At 34.4% G+C, this 22158-nt stretch overlaps 1 long non-coding RNA gene across 4 annotated transcripts in view; it reads left to right on the top strand.

Annotated features, from left to right (window-relative positions):
• LOC134529704 (uncharacterized) overlaps positions 1–22158 on the top strand; it is a 67744-nt gene that overhangs the window by 19670 nt on the left and 25916 nt on the right. For 3 of the 4 annotated variants that reach the window (XR_010074673.1, XR_010074676.1, XR_010074675.1), the window contains exons 2-3: positions 2756–2826; positions 4585–4689. This is a non-coding gene — a long non-coding RNA (uncharacterized LOC134529704). Of the gene's footprint in view, positions 1–2755; positions 2827–4584; positions 4690–14509; positions 14665–22158 lie in introns of all 4 variants that reach the window. The other variant, XR_010074674.1, reaches the window with a different exon arrangement.

Consider the following 22158-nt stretch of genomic DNA (forward strand, 5'->3'; position numbering starts at 1 on the left):
CAAGTAACTTAGGGGTTGTGAGTCTCGTCACACTTGGGCGACGTCACGGCTCTGAAATAGTAGTCGGGTCCGCATTTAAATACAACCACCCCAGTGGGACAGCATTATAAAAAGTAAAATGTTAAAATAATTGCAAAAAATGTGTTACCTATTTATTAAGTTTTCTAGAAGGACAAATTTTTGCATATTAGGTAATTACTTATGTTGAAGTTTGATTAGCTTAGGTCAGATACATTTAAATACCTAATGGTATATTCTACAAACATTTAAGTGAGGTTATCAAAAAAAAAAATATTAAGAATTGTTATTAGGTTAAGCTAGCTACATTTTTAATTGGTAATTCCTAACCAAAATATCAATTGATTTTACAGTATGATTAATGTAGCTTACCTTACCAATACCAAATAATTTGTTCACAAAATTAAAAAAAAAAACTATTACTTAAAATGTAGCTAACTTTACTTATTCAACCATCCACATCATTTTATAGTATTTTAATATAGCTAACCCAACCAAACATTCTCATGACATTACAATATTTGTAATTAATAATCCTAACCTAACCTCTCAAATGGTGAATTTTTTTAAGTATCACAACACCCTCTTGATGAATGAGTGTAAAGTATCTATATCAGTAAGTAGAAATAAAAGCACTATGTAATTTTTGATTATTTTTTTTGGAGAAGATGCTCTCCTTCTAAATTACTTCCTCGTAAAAATTATCTTACTAACTGTACTCATACTATACCTTCTGATTGAGCTATCTTATCCAAAACATTTGAGTCGTCACCGATTCCATTAGATTCTGGGAATAATACAGACTGTTTAGTATACATATTCCGGTCAGTGAATCGACAGCTTTTAAAAACCACTGAATCATTGTCAGTCAGGGCACGATTAATGGGCAAAATATTTTTGGAACAGCATTCAGGGAAAGATACACTCTCCTACTTAATTTGAATGTTGCAAGGATTGAAGTGCTTCTTACAAAAATAACATTTGTTGATAATAAAATTGTAGGGAAATTGTCAGCTTGTTATAGCCAACAGATTTCAACCATTAGTTCAATTTCAAACCAAGTAATTATGTTGCTCTTAATATATAAATATAATCTGCGGTATGCCTGTTCTTTTTATATAACAAAATTTTACATAAGTTTATAGGTTAATAAGCCTACCTACTAACTTTTAATAAGTAAATGCACATTAACTTACCTTTCAGGCATGATGAACTTGAACATTACCCAATTATTAGTCAATGAATAAAATGTTACTTAGTTTTCAGGCTTACTGGGGAATTTCACATTTTCACATTTGGTGGTTTCATATTCTTACAGAATGGTACCCAACATCTTTTCCAGCCCTTTATACATATAAAAACAAAATCATGTTTAACAGTATGACCATTCATTTGAATATTTATATATAAATATGTCCACAACAAAGGTGATAATTTTGATGCACTGAAAATAAGTAGCTTTATTATCTAAAAGTATATATAAATGCAAAATAACAATATGAGAGTAGTATAGAAGCAATGATATTTGCTCAAAGATAAAACATAAACTTGTATCATATGGAATTATGCATTATTTTGAGGTTGGTATTTGCAGAGGTAGGTACTGCTCAAATAAGAGCTTCATAGCCCCTATCTAGTGTCAAATCCCTGGTATTGAGGATAGTAATTGTATCTAGAAACAAAAATCAGAATTTTTAATTATTAAAAGTTCTGTCATCTAAATTCTCAGGGTTTTTCTTATAGCCTATTGTAGTTTAAAAATCCTAATTTAGCTGATAATGGATAAGTATTTTCATGTTATTTATTTTCATGTGGATGAAGCATGTACACATACGCTTCTGAATACTACAGTTCTATAGGCCATATTACACTCGTACCACTCCCATGTGAGCTAAGTTTAATGTCTCTTGAGTACTTAGAAGATATATTATCTTGTTGAAATCCTGGGTGGTGGAGGCAATAGTGTGAATTTAGGCTTGTCGCAGATTATAGTCTAATTAAACTCTGGTACATTTTTCATTATAATGGTAACTAATCCCTATCATTGTTTCATTATTCTCAACTACCTTTCTCCCATAAACACCAAAGTTGGTTTTGTCAACTATTCTTATATGCTCAAAATAGAGGAAAGTCCACCTGTAAAAATATAAACTGCAAAATAAAAATATAATTCTTACAAAGAAGACTTTTCTAGCTTTCAGCAAAGTTTTGCATAATCAAGCTGCTGCCTTTTCTTGTAACATGCCAATACATAACCTTAACTTTTCACCATCATCAGAAATAAATCTTATGTAATGAGGCATGCTCAAGTGGAACATAATTTGGGTGAATTATCATATTTCACAGTATTTTTCTTTTTAGTTTATAAATCTTAAAACTGTACCTGAATTTTCAGGAAATAGAAACACACACTTCTAACTACTTAATAACATCAGTGACAAACAAAACATGAAGCATCACACACGCAGTTGCCAACCATTTTTTTAACAAAAACCATTACAAATTGGGAGTTTCATAAATTCAGTCAAGAATATACATGCTGAAGATATCTGCTTTAGTTCATCACTTGGTAATGAATATCAAAATATAGGATCATTGAAAGTACACAAACTGAAGTGAAAAAAGTATCAAAACTTAGAACATGATGGTTTCCCTTAATATAATTAGGTGTGTATATTTTATATTGTCTGTCTTTAATACAAGAATGCATGTAAATTATAATGATTTTTTTTTACAGCGGCATTTTACAATGGCTGGGGATATGGAGAGCAAATTCTCAGACTGCTGTAAACAATCAGTCTGTGGAAGGTACGGTTGCTTTCAATAACTTAACTTTCTGGTGTACATGAAATTTTAAAGCAAGTACAGTTACATTTTTGTCATTATTATTGTTATTCTTGTTTACTCTCTTCTATGGCCCTTTTATTGATTTGACAAAATAAAATGAAATTTTTCATTCAATTTTTTTGTTTGGTGAATGTGATTGATAAATACTTAATCATGCACTGATTTAATAATATTTAGAAGCTTCTTAAAGTTTAGTCATGTAAAAAAATAGAATCATGCAACAAAAAGCTTAGGATTTAGAATCTCCATTAAGTTCACTGAACAGCGATTAACGTTGATAGTAAATATGAGACACTTCGCAAGTGCACAATCCTTTATTGATGAACAATCATACCACATGTGTGAGAGTTACTAATAGTTATTATTTAGTAAGTACTAGTGTAGGATTATTTTCTACTTAGAAACACATAACTATGAAATAACAATGGTTTGAATTTAAATATAATATTTATTCGCACTTTAATAGGTGAATAAATATCACATTAACTCTTTTAGCAGTAAAAATGTACATGTATGTTTATTACAATCGTGCTATGAGTATGCACATACATGTACGTTTTGCAACTTATTCTATCAGTGATAATGTATCAATAATCTTAGTGTGGCGGTTGCCACTAATTGGGTAATGTATTTTATTTTTAAAATTGCATTTTCAAGCTCTTTTAGGTAACAGTGTATTTTTCAATTTTTAAAAAATTAAAGAAATGTTTGGTGAATGTTTTATAAAGCTGTTAAATTTGCCAGTCAGGTTGGCAACATGGGTGATGAACTCCAGAAAGAACTTGAAAGTTTGAGAGTTCAATTTTTAGTTTACTTTGTAAGATTTATGCATAATTTTTTTTTATTTCACTTGTTGTTGTTTGTTTGGATGTGCAATTATTATTTACATCTTTAAAGGTATGTGGCAAAGAACTTTGACTGTGCAAAAAGTTTGGCACGCTTAAGCAACGGAGAGGGGAAAAGGGAGAATTGTGCGTGTTTGGTCAGTCGTGCCCGGGAACAGCTGACTAAAAGTCACGCGTGCTTGTGCCTCCGCGAATTCCGTTCACACCCACCACGGGGTTTGAATTTGGATAAAATGTTAAGGGGGTGTGGTATACAAGTCACGGTGACCCCGAATACTGTTAGTCATGTACGAGACAAAAGGAAAATGTATTATTACATAGCTGCGGAGTGCAGATGGAGTGTTGTGTGTTACAAGACCATTTGTGAGTGCAAGGAAACTCGAATTTGGCCATGGATGCTACCGGGTCAGTGGTTATGACCCGGTGCTGAGCCCTTTATCGAAATTCGTTGTGATGTATCAGGCAAGACTTGCCAGGCATGTTTTGGGTAAAATTGCAGGAGCAATTTTCGGTTTCACTATAGTGAAACATTGACAAGTCATAGCAGTGGATACGCAACTAAGTATTGGTCTTGCCTCAATCACCAGCCCATAAGGATTTTGAAGAATTTATTAACCCCCTTAAGTCTCTGGAAGAATGACTGCGATGTATTTAGCCTGCGAAAACTTTCTCGGTGTGTAGCTATGCGGACCACAAGTCCCAGTTAACTGTAGTGTGGAAAACTTGTTCAATTTAATTTTAAATGTCTAAGCTTGATGTGAATTTTTTCGAATTTGCTGTGAAATATTTTATTTAAGATAAGTTTTAGATATTTAGACTCCATCACACTATGCAACATTAGTATTTAAGTAAAGTATTAATTTTTATGTTGCAGGTATGCAGGTCACAGCCAGGAGGAGCTACAGTGCAGATCGTTGTGCTATATGTTTACATGATCTTTCTTTGATTGTGGAAACTAACTGTGGTCATTTGTTTTGTGGTAAGTAGAAATAGTGCTCTAGACTATTTTAAGTAAATGCTTTTTATCTATGGATTACTTTTCTTATTATGCTTTCGCAAAATTATACATTTTTAGAGAATGTTTTTTTAAAGCCTTAAGATATATTGTTGGTAAGTACATATTTTTTCCTGTGACACCGTTTGTGTAATATCTGTTGCAATGTCTATTTTTAGTGGCCTCTAGTCTCCTGGGTAATAGTTACACTGCCACTTTTTTTCTTTTACACTTGAAGCAATTCCTGTTTTTATCCTTGTAGATGCAATATTGGTTTTTAACTTACATAATTATAAGTTTATATGTTAAAGAATATTTTGTTTTGTTTAGCGAGTTCTCATAAGCACTAACAATTAATGCATGGAGCAAGAGTTGAAGGTTTGATGTAAAGAAGGGCATGACTCAATCTTTGAGCATCATTTTGGTACCCATAATTGTACATAATCATGTGACATATAACCCTACCTAAAGGTACCTCATTTTCTATGTTTGTTTAGATTTTTTATTGATGAACTGGGTACAAGTCTTAGATGTAACAGTCTAGTATTTTGTTGTATTTTTTTTTTCGGGGTCATTGAAATTGTTTTGCGACTTCACTATTGGAAATTTGGGTGGGTACCTACCTCTGCTTCTATGTAGGGATCCTGAAAAATTGTAAATAAAATTGATCAAAAGCTGTGTTCAAATGAGGCAAAAGTGGTGCGAAAAGACTGTATTAAAACATAAAAGCAGTGCAAAAAAATTAGTGTAAAAAATTTAACATTACTTCTAAAATCCTATATCAAATTTTCGTTTTTTCCTTTTATTCCCTTAAAATTTGTTTTACTTACACTGTAGATTGAAACTTAAGAGCTTTGGTAATTCTGAAGAAAAAGCATCCTTTCCAAAAAATAATCAAAAATGCTTTCTTTTCCTTCTTTTTTTAAATAATTTTTTGAGAGGGTGTTTTGATACTTAAATTAATCTATCCTGTTTAACAAAGTTGTTGGGTTAGGTACATTAAAAGTACTATGACATTGTATGAGCGGTTGGTTAATTTGGTACATAAAAATTATGTAAAATGGTGTGAAGATATGACTAGTTTAGCTACATTAAAAATATTCGTTTTAAATTGGTAATTCATAATAATCTTAATTATTTTTAATGTGGCTAACCAAACGTAACCAACCATATACACTATTTTTAAGCATTCTGAACTTAACTAACCAAACTTTTTTTTTTTAGAATGTTTGAAAAGTATTTCAGGAAATAAATAAAAAGCAGTTTTATTATTTTGTTCAGAAAATGCTATTTTTCAGAGATACAGATTAAATATACACCTGATCATCTCTATACCTTTCATAAAATTCTACCAAACAACGAAAATATCTAACTGTTAAATCATTGACACAATGTAGTTATTAAAAAAAAAGCAATACACAACTTCCAACATTTGGCATAACCTACTCAATGTGTATTTTTCTAGATGTTGTATTAACAAATTAAGTAAATTTAAACAAAGGAATGGGGCTAAACATATGCAACACATTATAAAAATGATTTATCATAAGATTAATAATTATTTCTTGTAAACAAATGAGAGGATAGGTTATTTCCGTATTATTTTTCATATTAGTTTGAAAGTTTCTGGTAAATGAATTTTTTCTTCAATAAAAAAACACATTTGTTGTGTAACATCAAGTAATAAAGAAAAGTAACTTAAAACCTGGTATAATATAAAATGCATAGTAGTTTCTCCTATAAACAAAGGCATCGCTCTCGCTTTTAAACCAAATAAACAAAGATATAATAAACAATGTATATAACTCCGCATTATAGGTACAGCACAAAAGCATGAAAAAAGGCCAAAGAATCACATTTGAGGCGTTAATAAATAATTTTGATTTGTGCTGTGGTAAAAAAAAATACTGCGTTTGAGGTATCTAAATATTCTGCTATTGTAATTTGTTTCCTGTGTCACATATCTATGACCAACAGCGTGACATTTTCAGAAATTGCGTCGATCATCTCGTGAAAACAGCTGTATTTTGTGCCAACATTTGTGTTTCATCAAAAAATTTTGAATTTTTCAAAAAACTTTGAAAACAGGCGAATTCAGTTTTATTTCGCGAATTTTGTGGTTCACAAAATTTCAGGGTCCTTACTCCTATGCCATTCGGGTGGTGTAACTGAGTAACTAGAGCATGGGGCTGGCGCGTTGCACGCCTGACATGCAGGTTTGACACATTCTTTAGCCCGTTGTTTGTTCAGTTGTGCACCTGTGCTGCCTCTGGCTGCCGTTTTTGGGTCATGCTGTCACAACAGGACACTACCTTTGCCGTGCACACAGATGGATGGGGGCCTACTCAGCTGTCTTGGTTAGTGAGTTTGGAATTTGGTTTCAACATTCCTGAATTGTTCTGGTAGGCTACACACGCTTGGATTTAAACGGGTGATTGCATTTGTTTGGGGCTCACGTGGGTTGTCGTGACCCATGGTAACTAGTAGGGGATTGGGAGATAAAATGTAAAGTCATGTAAGTTCATCCAGGCTCACACAGATCATGAGGGATCTGTGTTTGCATTTTTAAAATACAGAATCAAGACTGAAAAATACAGTGTCTGTTTAGTCTACTCATGAGGGAGAGGTCCCGAGGTTACCAAAAAAGGAGTTAACGGTACATTCAGCATAGTCTCTATTTTAATAAAAATAAACTAAGTAGTGCGTCCCTCATGTCGTGTATTAAGTTAATTTTAGTTATCGTAGTTAAGTAAATGCTGAAGTCAAAGTAGTAAGGACTCTGATATTATTTTTTGACACTCCCCAGATATTTTGTTATCTTAAAATAATTCGAGCAAACTTTAAGTAAACTTTGTAGACAGTTTAAGGTACAAGCTATGGGAACAAAAATAACTAATTTGTTATTATCATAATAAATGGTTATTTTTATAAACTTTAGTGTTTAGTTATTTTCTTTTTATTTAAACCTTAAGAATTAAGAACACTTATTATTTCACTAGACACATTCCCGGTGTAACTATGTTGACTAGTTTAAAATCCTCTCACTTTTGTTGATGCTCTATCAAACCTTATCAATTAAGTCGAATTGTTGTGAGATACATCGTTTTTCCACTAAGTAATAAAGTTGTTTTTCTACAAGATTCTTACTTATGAGTTCTCCCCTCAAAATAGCTTGAAATTTTACTATCCCCCCACTATATTTAAAGCAATTGGGCCTGCTGTCTTTGGTACACTGAGGCTTATAATTTATTTTAGGGTTTAGTTTAAGTCACGTCTTCTAGAGGAGCTATTACGAAACTGAAGTCTTGTAGGGCTTATTATTATTATTATTATTATTATTATTATTATTGTTGTTGTTGTTGTTGTTGTTGTTGTTGTTGTTGTTGTTGTTGTTGTTTTCCTCTTGGGATCTATAATTTCCTCTAGACTGTGCCTGAGAACGCAAAGCATCATGTTCCCCATGCAACTGTTTAAGCTGTCTCCCAAATTCTATCAAACATTTTATTTTATTTTAGTGTTGACAGTGTTTGATTCTTCATTTAGGGTCTTGGATTCCCTGAAATTTTTTGTATGAGCTTGTTCCTGTTTATGACTTACTGTGTGTGTCCGGTAATGATTCTTGGCATAGTACAATCCTCCTTTGTGTTTTGTAAATTTCCCAACAACGGTTCCACCGTGTTATTGAGAAAAAAGATATCTTTTCTGCAGTCTCTGGTCTAAGGCCCTGGAATAAGTAACTAATCTTACCAGCTTCAGTCATCCTAGTATCATGTTTAGAGCAAAGGTTCAACATTTGATACACAAATGACTGTAATATTAACTAGGTATAAGCCTTCCACATGTCCCACCCTTAAAAATGTATCTCTTAATCTTTAGGCTAATTCATCAGAAGTGGTAAAGGTACTCTAAAAGTATTTTCAAAGCTATCAAGGCTGGTACTCTCAAAAATGTGGTTAAATATTACTTGCATATCGGATCATTCTACTCATTTATGTGAGCCGCTCGTTGAAATTATTTGGGGAATTCATCAATATCCTCACAGCATTTTCCCCAAAAATGGCCAGAGTAAAAAAAAACACCTTCCTACTTCCATGTGATCTGAAGTTTTTACTTCAGGTGTTGACTTTAAATCACATAACTCAGCTTTTAAACTATTTAGTTTTCCTCATCGTATGAACCACTCCCTGCTACATCTGGATTCCTCTCTTTATTATCTAATAACTCAACACTGTATGAGTGAGGCATTTGTAGCTAAAAAAAAAAAAAGGAAAAATGTTACAAACTTTAAAATCAAGATTTCATTACTATCTTAACTTAAAACACTTGTTCTAGAATATTTTGGGCTTAGTTAAAAATGAACATAAACATACAGCCTTCACTGGTTTCTTGTAAAAAAAATTAATAATTCTTTAAACAAGCACTTCTAAAATAATTAAATTAAATTGGAAATTGAGGTTAGCCAATTTATTTAACAGCAAGCTCTCCTCCTCTCTCGTCCACTGAAACACACGAGGTTAGTTCTTTAAATGATTCTTGATATGGGGAATATTTTATTGCTTACAATATTATCAGTCAACAAAGAATTGAAATAAAAAAATACATGGATACCTTTAGTTAAAAAGAAACTAATTTAACACAAAACCTCATGTAAACCAACAACACTCGCAGCAAGACACCAGCCAATAGGTGCGTGGCCAATCAGTCATTTGCTATGCCAGGAAAGGGGGTTGAACACATAAAACCCCCATGTTTTCCATTGTTTGATATCAGTCTGTTTGTGCCTGATGATGGAACAGATATATATTCCCAAAACGTCGCAAATGTTTTGTCATAGGAAGCCTTCTGTGTTCTCTGTGCTATCCTCATGTTGTCCAAAACACCTGTTCAGTATCTTTGTTCGGTTCGTCTGTTCATTTGTGTTGTCCCAGATGGTTGTCTGGCTTTGTTTACTATATTTGTTGAGATTGTCTCATCGTTGTTAGCCCAATATGTTTATCTGTGCTGTTTTTTTACATGACTAAATTATTGTGCTATGTTGATATTTAAAGTTTGACATTAACAGATTTAGGCTCTGTGGTTTTATGTTTTCATTTTTATTTGGTTTTTTTTAAGTTTTTCCGTTACAACAGTGCAAACCTGTACTGGTTCATGCCCAAAGAATTGTATTAAACACAAGATTAGACCAGACAACACACAACTCAATGCAACTTCTTCCAAAATCTCTCGAAACCCTACCAACATGCCTTACCCAACATGCCTCTACAATTTGTCACAATAAGTTGATTTGCATAAAATTTTGAGTGTATAAACCTCCCGCCACACTCAGAGTGTAACTGTCCTTCTGCATACTGGCCAATTTTCTGGTTTTCCCATAATTTTTACGGGAAATAATCTGCGTTACGGTTGTATGGAAATTCAAAATATCCGACGCTTTACAAGCTTATAGTTTATTTTGACTTTTTTTTCCCCGGTAGTCGAAATAATTGTATTAATTGTCGGCGTTCGGTTTCTGTTACAATATGGAAGCTCAATTTGACGTATTTTGTCATGTAAACAAGAAAAGGTGAAAAATATTGAATGGAACTAAATTGAGTTGACCAATGAAATTAGATGTACAATTCCCCCTTTTTTTCCACTGTGAAACAACCGAATGGGAAATTTATTGAAATGACATCTAGTTTCGAGGCAGAAATGGCGGTGAGTGCTGTCAGGTTTTATTGTTTGTATGTGTTCAGAAGTTTAATCTTAAGTCTTGTGTATGAAGATATATAGTGAGGTTGTTTGTGCAGTCATAATGTCTATGAAAAATTAAAAAAAAAACAGCATGGACAGATATTTAGGTTGGCGTATTCGAAAATGAAAAATACTTGAACTATGCATTTTGCAGCGTGTGCTGGTGTGATATAAAATTTTCTTATAGCGGGAAGAACAATGTTTCTAATCACTTGAAATGTTTGAAAAACGTTAGTAATGTGAAGTCTGCCGAGAAAAACAAAAAAGCCAACAGTTTCTTTTCAATGAGCTGTACTGACGACGTGGATTTGATTCAAGCGAAATGCTATTTCACAAGTTTTTTAATGGAACATATATTTCATTTAGTGTAGCAGATCAGACTGGAAATTTGTTCCGAAAAATTTGTACGACTTCAGACACAGTAAAAAGCATGAAAACTGCTGCAATAATCAAAGAAATGGAATTGACCACAACTACCACAGTTGTTAAGCTTTTGCAAAGGGGACCATTTTTTTTTTAAACAAATAGGAACAATGCTACAAATATTAAGTTGTATCCACTTGTAGTTTATACATCTTATAGTTCAATTTTTAGCTGTGTGTTGGATATGTTATCTTTGCAAGGTGTTTCAACAGGCAAAAATATTGGACAGCTTTTATTGATAGAATTTGAAAAATTGTGTGTGCTTTTACAAAATTGAATAGCCTTTTGTTCTGACAATGCTGCAGATATGTTTGGAGTTAAGAAAGGTGTGGTTACTATTGTAAAATAAAAATAGCAAAATTTAGTGTTCTTATTTTTTTAACATGTACTTTAAATAGCCATTTAGGTATTTAGTAGTTTTAATACAGATAAGCATGCATTAAACTATTTTTTTTTTTTAGAATAATGCTCGACTTATGGTGAATGTTTCAGTAACACTGGTTGAATCATTGCGTTGGATGTAAACAAATTGTTTTATATTTTTTTTTATAAATTTTGCTTATGGTGTTATTTCCAAGCTGGGATGTTTGTGTCTGTTATTGATAACTTATTTATTGAGTCTTGGCATGCGTGTTGTATTCTTATTACGATTACAGCGGTTGAGAGACATGTTAAGATTAGCATCTATTTAATGAATCTGATTCTTTATAATTACCAATTTATTTACTGTTAAATAAATAAAAATCAAACAGACTTAATATTTGATACTCAATACTTCACTGGTCTTTTCTCTTGGAGTTTCTTTTTTGTATTTTAAAATGACTGTGATTAAACAACATTGAGAAGGTGAAGAAAAAGTGCCCTTTGTACATAATATGCTTCATGTAAGAAATTAGAGTTAGAAATATTTGATTTATAATAGTCGTGAGTCCAGAATTTTCAGTGCTTTGCTGACTGTACAAAAAAAAAAAATAGAAGTTGGTGCTTTTCTTAAGACAGGAGCTCTGCAGATGTTCTGGAAGCAGCGTATTAAGGAAACATCTTCAGCACAGAAGTCAAAATGATGCAGGAAACCATCAAAAGCAAGGAAACGGGTGAAGCCATTGAATCCGTGGGTAAGGTTTAAACCACTGCATAACAAAATAATGCAGCATAAAAAAAAAACCACAAAATCCACCGCAAGGCTATAATATTCCACGAAGAGGGAAGGGGGTGGTTATACATACCAAAAAAATTATTAGATTCCACTCACCAATTGTGTGAGTAGAAGTCATGTCATCAGGACATTTCGAGAAGTCGGAGAGTTGGAGCACCGGAGTATGCTCAGTTGCATGGCACAACACAGTGAAGACAAAAAAGAAAATAAATACCGGTAAAGAAAAATATTTAATGGCAAGAAGAATCTTTTGGGAATCCATCCCAAGTGTTGTATGTAAAACCCCTCACTGGCCCTTAAAGTAATAAACCACTCAGATGAGCAACGGTGGCTGCGTCCGGTTACGACAATGGTACAGAAGATTCTCTCCGGCGTCACATTGAGTGCCGAGGGGTGTAGGAAACTTAATGTAGCTGTGCGCTGGGCGGCAAAAGTAGTACCAACGGGTGGGCAGTTCAAGACTGAATATTAGGCACAGAATGGGGGGGGGGGGGGGGGGAACAAAATTTAAGGAGAAGTAGCTTGAGGAGGGATAAAAGTGGGCAAGCCAGGACTGCCGAGTAGCAAAATTTTTTTTCTTTGGCGCGGGGGAGGGGGGGTGTTTGCTACCAACACACTGCGCTGGAAGAAGGGAACTTGGAAAATGGAGGGAGGGCATGAAGTGGTGATGGCCTGTAAGGTGGCGCTGTGTGGCGAAGTTACAAACTATGGGACGAAGTTGTCGAAGGGACCGGTAGGTGATGCGCCGAGCTCAGGTGTCATTGTAAGACTAGGTAAGGGAGTGCTTGAGGTGGCTCTCCCTGGTGGCGAAAACCAGAATTACCAGGGGCCTAAGTTTAGTTGACAAAGTGGTCCACAAGTCGTGCATGCCCGCAGCGCGACTAGCGCTGGTATTGGCGTGGGTCATCCTTAAGGGGAGGGTCTTGTGCTGGATGCTCGACTAGGTGCGGGGGCAAGGGAAGATGAGAGAGGGATTTTGTCTCAGCCCAAAAATGGGTTCTTAGAACCACAGGATTGGGGGAGGGGGGGGGGTGCCATGTGAACCTGGTCATGGAGGCATTGTGTAATCTCGATGCGCGTGCTCTAAGGTGCGAGAAACGGTGGTGGCGAGCGTTGACGTGTGCAGGTGCTATCGAAGGGACATGCTTCGAAGCACGATGCACCTGAGGTGCACTTAGTGATGGCACGCAAGGGAGCAGGCGACCAAGCTACGCCCCGAGAGTGGTAGGGCATATGTTATCGGTTACTGCTGCAAACACAAGCGCTGGGATGGAAGTTTGTCTCTGGTAGATGGCGGAAATAAACGAAGGCTGTCAGGCTTGAGACATGGATAAATTGAAACAAAAAGGACCCTGAAAAATATAGAAATGCCCAAGGGAAATAACACAAAGCTTAACGTTACCAAATGATAAAATAACCCTTAGGAAAAAATTTAAAAATCTAGTGCCATGAAATCTAAATAATTGGCATAAGAGTATTAAGAACAATTGTCCTGGTTATTATGAGAGCATTGAAATGCACACCAATGAGGTGAGTATGAAGACTCCAACTGTGCCTTTAGAATAAAGAAGAAATCATTTTGACTTAATTTACTTAATAACTTGAATTTGGTTATCCTGTAATCAAAAAGACTCATGTTCTTCTTGTGATTATGTAGCCTAATGTTAAACAATGGTCTCAAGAAATTGTTTTGTGTATTAAAACTATCCAGTTTTTAACTCTGCAGTTGAACAGGTTATGGAACCAGGATGCACAATTATGTGTGTTACACAACACATTGCCACCTTATGTTCGACGGAGCACTATTAGTTTCGAGTTTGCAATGTGCTCGTGATTGTTGTTTGACTAGATGTTTTTTAATTGCATTTTAATCGTTGGTTACTGCATTGATAAATGTTTACAGGATCTTTGATAAACACAAAAGAAGCGCTCTTACATCAGAAATGGTGGAAGTTCAGGAACGTTACCGACGATATAGAAGCTCTTTGCATGAGTCATTTTTTTTCCCATCAAAACAAAATCTAATGGAGGGTCCCGCCTTTGATTAAGTCTTTTCCTTAACAGAAAATTCTCAAATGCACTTAGAATTAAAAACAGCAGAACCCAGTATGTCTGTACATGGAAAGAAAAGTAATAAAAAATAAACGGGGTGACTAAAGAAGAGTAATAGAACACAAATCAGCGATTTTTAGAATTATTTTCTGTCTGTATGCCTGTCTGTTAGCGCACATCTCCGAAACTACTGAACGAAATTTCATGTAGTTTTCACAGGTGGACAGAGTATAATGGGGAGCAGAATCTAGGCTTTGTTTCATTAAAATTGTATTGTATCTCGCCGCATCTGTTTTGTCTGAACGCAATAAACTCAAAAACTACCGAATGGTTTTTCATACTGTTTTCACCAATGCACAGTGTGATTCATGAGGAAGTTTTAGGTGTATAATTCATTAAGTTTTTTTATAAATTGGCTGTGATTGTGGAAAATGTTTTTAGTGCAAGATAGCCGTCTGGTAGACATACAACCCGTGAGTGTCATTTATCTATGGCCACCAGACATACAAACTGTGAGTGTCATTTTCTATGGCCAACAACAACTCGGCCTACTGACATGATGCCTGGAGTAAAGAAAAAATGGACCTGTGATTCAGGTAATTCCTTAAAAACATTGGTTTGGTACCATTTATTTACCTTTGTTTTTGTTTCTAACGTAATAATATTGTAATTGTATTACTTTTTCAGTTTGTATTATTCCTTTTTTTTTTGAGCGATAGTTTGTCATGTTACTACTGATTCTACTTTTTCACTTTTTCATATATTTTTTATATTATTGAAGTCAAAAAAAGTTGTCTGGTATACATACAAACTGTGAGTGTAATTTCTCTACGGCTACCAAACCATTACTTTTTTTCTATCACTAACCCCCCCCCCCCCCCCCCCCCCCCAATTGCGGTTATCGCAACTACAAAAATAGAAAACAAACCTACTAAGCGGATTATTATCATCTATGACGATGATTGTTACAAGTGTATTTTTCGACCAATCATCTGATTGACTGAGAGGCTGTTCCATCTGCATGCCATTTCTCCTATTCGAGGCAGAACCTTGTGTTTAATACAATTCTTTGGACATGATCCAGTACAGGTTTGCACTGTTGTCATGGAACATCTGACGAATCAGAAACGTGCACGACCGTCGAAACCTGTGCTGGACACTGGACGCCGAACGCCGCACGCTGTTACAAGTGTATTTTTCAACCAATCATCTGCTTGCATTTGTATGGACTGAGAGGCTGTTCCATCTGAACTCCATTTCCCCTATTCGAGAAAGAACATCTGATGACTGAGAAATGTGCACGACCATCGAAACTTGTGCCACATGCTGCACGCTGTTACAAGTTTTATTTTCGACCAATCATCTGCTTGCATTCGTATATACGGAGAGGTTATTCAATCTGCACAGTTTTTTTCCTATTCAAGTTATAACACGTTATGAATACGCAGCAAACCATATTTACCACCAGTCATTACTCGTTTTTTAGGTTTGCAATATTTTTAGTTGTGATTTTAAGGTTATCAAGCATAATAAATGTTTAGTGTTGTGGTGAACAGTGCATAATGGCATCTAAAAGTAGTGGACGACCCATTAAACGGAAGACGTTATCCTTTGAAGAAAAACTGAAAATAATATCAGAAGTTGATGTGAATCCTTTGAGACCAAGAGTGAATATGGCAAAAAAACTTGGGATGCCACCATCTACTTTGAACTGAATCATGATGAAGCGAGACCAACTTTTGGCTACTAATGTTTTGTCAAAGTCTAAAAAAATGGATATTGGTAAATACAAAGAAGTTTAAATTTTACTATTGGGTTGGTTTAAAGAACAGAGGGCAATTGGAATTCCAAACGAACGACCCAATTTTAAGAGAGAAAGCTGTACAAATAGCTCATAACCGAGATGTTGAATTTCAAGATTTGAATGGCTGGCTCGACAGATTTAAGAACAGAGTGGGAATTGTCTATAGAACTGTAAGTGGAGAATATGAGAATGTGTGTGATGATACTGTCCAGAGTTGGATAAACACAAAGTTGCCTGCAATTATAATAGTTTTTGAACCAAAAAATATATTCAATTTCAATGAATGTGGTCTGTTTTTCAACATGCTTCCAGACAAAACTTTTTAAAAGGAGAAACATGCCATGGAGGGAAACAAAGTAAGGAACAAGTGACAGTGTTATTGGGTGCCAACATGGATGACACTGAAAAGTTACCATTGTTGGTAATTGGGAAACCAAAAAAACCAAGGTGTTTTAACACCATAAAGACATTACCGTGCCAGTATGTAAACAAGTCTGCGTAGATGATAGACAGCATTTTTGAAGACTATGTGAGAGCTTTGGATGCAAAGATGGGGTGCAAAAATCGGAAGATTTTGCTTTTCATGGATCACTGCCCTGCTCATCCCAAGGAAATATCCAACCTTAGAAATATCCAGATTGAATTTTTCCCACCAAATTCAACATACAGGCTACAACCCATGGACCAGGGAATTATAAAAATTTTGAAACAGCATTTTTGTAAGTGCCTTGTGTTACTACTTATAACAAGAATGATAAGTACCAAAATGAGTGGTTATAAAATCAACATCTTGGACAGCATGCATTTTCTTTCCGCTTCATGGGAAATGCTTGACTCAACCATCATTAGAAATTGCTTCAGAAAAAAAGGCTTTGGTGCTCAAGAAGTTAACAATATTTTCCTTGAAGAAGCATGTGAGGACAGTGAACCAATTGCATGTGCTTATACATGCAGCAAATTGGAAAAGTCTTCAAGAGCAACTAAATTTTTCATGCACTTTTGAATCTTATGTCTCAGGTTTTTCCAGATTGCCTACGATAATTGGTAAGTGTATTTTTGAGTCAAGCAGTATGTCATTTGAGTAAAATTTGTTTTTATGAAGCAATTATATTTTCCTTATAAGTTTTCCCTGTTAAGAAGTTGTTAGCATCCAGTCCCTTGAAAAATGTCTTAACAGGGTTTTACTGTATGCAATATAAATCAATTAATTTTATGAATATATTTTTTCCATTTATCATGGTTGCTACAGGACTAGAAAACCGGGAAAACCGGGAAATGTCAGGGAAATTAAAATGGTCAGGGAATTCCGGGAAATGTCAGGGAAAATTCTACGAATTCTGGAAATTTTAAAGTTGCTTATTATTCAAACAAAGCTTTGTTTTGATGCGCTCGTACCGCTACCGAACGACTCCGCTAAAAGGCTGCTGCTTAAGGCACACGGCAACTGCAACTTTTTTTTTACTTGGTCTACGATTGTCCATTGCAATAGGCTGTTACAACCACCCACCATAACTTCTGGCCAATCCAGGTACTCGTTTGTTCACTAGCGAACCCGGCCTTCATTTGTTCGTGTTTTGATCCTTTTTAATTTGCCCTTGAGACTTTGTGTTTTGTTCCGTTCCATGCAGTAAACTACAGAACGGGCTTGGCGTCGTTTATCTTTTGAAGGCTATTTTCACGTGGAATAAGATGAGTACAAAGCTTATTACGTGAATTTAAAGGCGTTGTTTCAAGTGAAGTTAGTTTTTGATGTGATCATAAGAAAATAAAGTGCATTTTGATAAAGAAGCAATACCAATTCTCATTTTGAAAACTACCAAGCTGATACGAAAACACGTGGCTTTTGTGTGCGGTTATGTTTTTGCATTTTTTCTAACTATTTTTTTAATTATTTTTTTTCAACCGTTATAATCCGTGAGTTTTGTTGCGTGACACTTACATTGTGTATAAAAAAATATGCATAACTGAACATGTTTTTCCCCAGAATCGTTAGTTAACATTGTAAGAATGTAAGAGTATTGCATGTTGTAATGCTGCTATTGTAATCTCTAAGTAGGCCTGTTATATTGCTAGGTGTGAATTTGTAATAGTTTTTGTATTTGTGTAGTAATATTTTTTTAAGAATTCATAAACAATAATTTTTTAACCTAACCTGAAAATATTAATATGTACTTTTTTTAGCTTAGAGATGTCCAAGAAAACTACTTTTAAGGAGAATTGGCTCAATGAGTCACAGTTTCAGCATATCAAATCCTCTGCTAAAAACATAAATTCTGCGTACTGCACATTGTGCTACAAAAGTATTCATCTCAGCAATATGGGCCGAAGAGCTCTCACCAGCCATGTCGAACGAAAAAAACACATTCGCAATCCTGCCGTCAAAATAACAATAAAAAAACCTTATATTACCTCATGTTGAAATTTTTATATTACATTTAATCATATGCACGTTAACATTTATGGTATGTACTTCATAAGAAAGTCAGGGAATTTTTCTCTTAAATTTCTGGAAAACAGGGAAAAGTCAGGGAATTCTAAGATTCTATTTCTGTAGCAACCATGTTTATGGAAATAAAAATATTAATTACATAAACATGAAGCGGTGACATGAAAATCACTTTCTAAATGTTTTTGCATAATTCATAAATGTTTAAATGGTATATTTGTGAAAAGTCTTATTGTAATTAATTAGATCCTAGAGTGGTCCAAGCATCACAGTGTGTGTATTATGATGTGGCGGTGCTACAGTCATACAGGCTGAGGCGACTTTCATTCCTAGGAAAGAAAAGTTGACTATATAAGTTGGAAATCGCTGACAAAATTGCTTCAGTAAAATATTGTAAGCAAATGCAAAAGCGGGATTGATTTTTATTACATAACACCAGAATACAGATAACTGCTAGATGATGTTTCCTGACTATAGGTTATACGTACATATGTCCGATGAGTATAAGTAGTTTTTTATTTTTATTTTGACTCCATAGCTAAGATCTAAATATATTACAAATCAATTATGTTGAATATTTGAGCGATATGGTAAGTCAGTACCTTTCAGTTAATATTTATTTGTTTGCATTGGTATTAATTTTATTTCATACTTTTTAGTAGAGGTGGGCAGGATCTCAAAACTCGGGATAAGAGTCAGGAAAGTGACCATTCCCGAACTTCCTGATAATAATTTATTCTCCTAAGAGATCACAAAAACACTAGTAAGTCCTATCCATTAAATGCAAATTTAACAGTCTTTCAAAAATACTGTTAAAAATAAAATCTGTGACTAAATAAAACACTCAGTGTGATCAAACATATTTTAAATTAATTTGTTTGTACTTTTGATGAATGTAAACATCTTTGCTTCATGAGAGCAGCAATGAGCAATGTTGACAAAAGTATGATATTTGAAATGATACAAACTCTGTTTTTAACAAAGAAACAGAAAGACACCATCTTGGTATCTAATATTTAGGCCATAATTTTCTGTTCGATTTTCAGAAACATCAGAGTGGTTTTTAAAATTTTGCAGTTGGTCATCGTGGATGATCAAAAGTAAATCACAGAAAATGGGTGTGATTCAAAAGGGTACATGACAATTGTTTAATGTAAATTTTATGAAAGAAAAATGTATGGTTTCCAATTTTGTGTGAATGATGGAGCCTGGCTTTCCAGGCAGTTGTGGCAAAGGTGATTCAGGTGTGACTTTTAACACCTATTTGGAAATTATTCTAGAAATTACCTGCTATCCTGAAAACTGAATATGGTTCGATAACACAAATGCACAGGCAAATAATAAGACAACGTTCTAATGTAAAAAAAATGAAGTAGTCGTTCTTCAAGAAAAATACATTACTTTCAAATCATTAAACAAAAGTGTGATAAAGCCAGTTTAATCAAATGTAATAAATCAGCCCAAGCTGGCAAATTTGGTGAGCTGGGATGTTGACCACCCCAAACACAAGGCTTTCACAAAAGAAGTAGGTAAACGCTTTGCAACTGGTTGCCATCCATACAACATTTGTCGTTGCAAGTGGCCTAAATAATTGTTGTAAAATTGGCTCAGCCTCTTTGCAGTCTGCCATCAAGTAAAACATCTAGCAGGAATGTAATCCCAGAGTTGTATGAAGAAACTGTCAACACTTTGAATGCTAAAATAAGCACTGCCATTTCCAATACTAACGTGACATCTCTAACATTCACAACAGACTTGCGGTTGTCAAGAAGAAATCTTGCATTCTTGTCAGTTACTTTGCATTACTAGGCTTAAGATTTGAATCTTCAGTCTAATTAACTAGGTTCATTTCATTTCTCTGGACACCACACTACTTATGCAATGTCTGAGAAATTCAAAGAATGTTTATAAAATTGGAATCTGTATGATGAATGCAGCACTTTCAATTTCTAGTGACACTGACAATGCCAGGAACATGAAGGCTGCTGTCTCATTATTAAAACCTTTCAGTTGCCTGCAATACTTTGTGCATACTTTACAGCTTGTATTGTCTGGTGCAAAGAAGAATTCAACAGAAATAAAAGATTTGGTTAAAACATCCATATATATTGTAGGTATTACTATAAACATTCTACTACAAGCGTAAAATTAAAAAAAAAAAATTGTAAATGGATTTGTAGAGACATGCAAAATTCGCGGATTCATTCGGTGATAGGCTAGAATTCAAACACATATACCTCTTAGATAAATTTGCTATTGGCTTACTGTTCATCTGGACGAATCTCAACCAGTTATAAACCTTCAACCAAAGAAGGATCGAATCACAGACAAACCAGCTGAGACGACTTAAAAGTCGGCAGCCAATGAACTTGCGTTATTTGCCCGAGTGTACAGGGGTATGTGCAGTCTATCCTGAAGGCCATCGAAACCGCGAATTTTGCAGGTCTCTATGGATTTGGAGTAATTCAGGACTGCGAAATGGGCTGGAATTCGGAATTTTTAATGCTAAATGGTTACTATTAAGGAAGCAATTTCAATAGACTTAATAGCAAAAGGAAAACATGAAAACTTAAGCAACTCAGAATGTAAAATGGTTGATACATATGTCAGGCACCAGTGGAGGTGTATGGTGAAAGGACACCAAGAAGTTTAATGGTTATTCCAGTTATTTAATAACTAACAAACTGAAAAAGTACTGTACTGAAAATGAACATGGAACTAGGAAACATATCTTGGCACAATTTGCTTCTGTCACTAAAATCATGGTTTCCTGCTTACAGAAAGGAGCAATCGTATTTATCAACCATGATGCTGGATCCCTGGTTTGTATATTCTCCTAGATAAGCACAAGAAGTATGCTGCTATCCATTTCCTTACACGGCAGTCAGACACAGTCTTTGCAAGATTGATCATAACCACGCCAGTAAGTAAACTAGTTATAAAAAATTATTGCAGTTACTAAACTAGGAAATGTTTTACACTTTTTTTTTTAGTTTTTATTCTGTTTTTCTTGCAGCTTCACAAAAACCTGCTTCATAGAATCCTGTCTTTCTATGGGAGGAATTTGGCTTGCTGACTTCTCAAGCACAAAAACAATCTGTAACTGAAACAAATCTCTGCAGTCACAACTTGGACATGTACTGGAGTGAACATGCTTCAGACTTAATGGAGGATACTTGTTTGTGTTGGAAAAATAATATAACTCTATTTCCAACACTGAAACCATTGTCATGATGTATCTTGGCATACCAGCAACTGAGGTTTGCCAGTGAACATGTTTTCTCTAGTGCTGGCAATATTGTTAGTAACAAAAGAGAAGACTCAACAAGTGAAAATGTTAAAGAATTGGTATTTGAATTATAATAGGGTATAAGAGGTTTTTATTTCTATTTTATGATACTTATTATTTATCCTTATGTGTCAATATTTTTTTTGTGAACTTGGAATCATTTGGACTATAAATGTGGATAGTTTATGAAATACAAATAAGTATGTACATTTTAATAGTAAATATTTTCTGTATCAAGTTAAACAGTTTCTATGCTTTCGATCCTTATCCCGAAAAACACAATATCTTTCCAGACAGAATCCCGTCCCGAAGTAAAAATGCCATTCACTTCCATCTCTACTTTTTAGACTTTCAAATATCTTTTATTTTTTGTTGATTTTCATACTGAAAACTTATTTTCTATTACAGTAAATGTTTCATCTTCAATGTGTGTTATGTGTTCGATCTCTTGAGTAGCTTACATGACTTTAACCCTGTAAGACCCTGTATTCTCATTCATAAATTTTTTCTGCCATTTAAAAAAATAAAATCTATAAAATTTTAAGTTACTT

Source organism: Bacillus rossius, chromosome 2 (genome assembly GCF_032445375.1).
Source record: "Bacillus rossius redtenbacheri isolate Brsri chromosome 2, Brsri_v3, whole genome shotgun sequence".
Lineage (NCBI taxonomy): Eukaryota > Metazoa > Arthropoda > Insecta > Phasmatodea > Bacillidae > Bacillus > Bacillus rossius.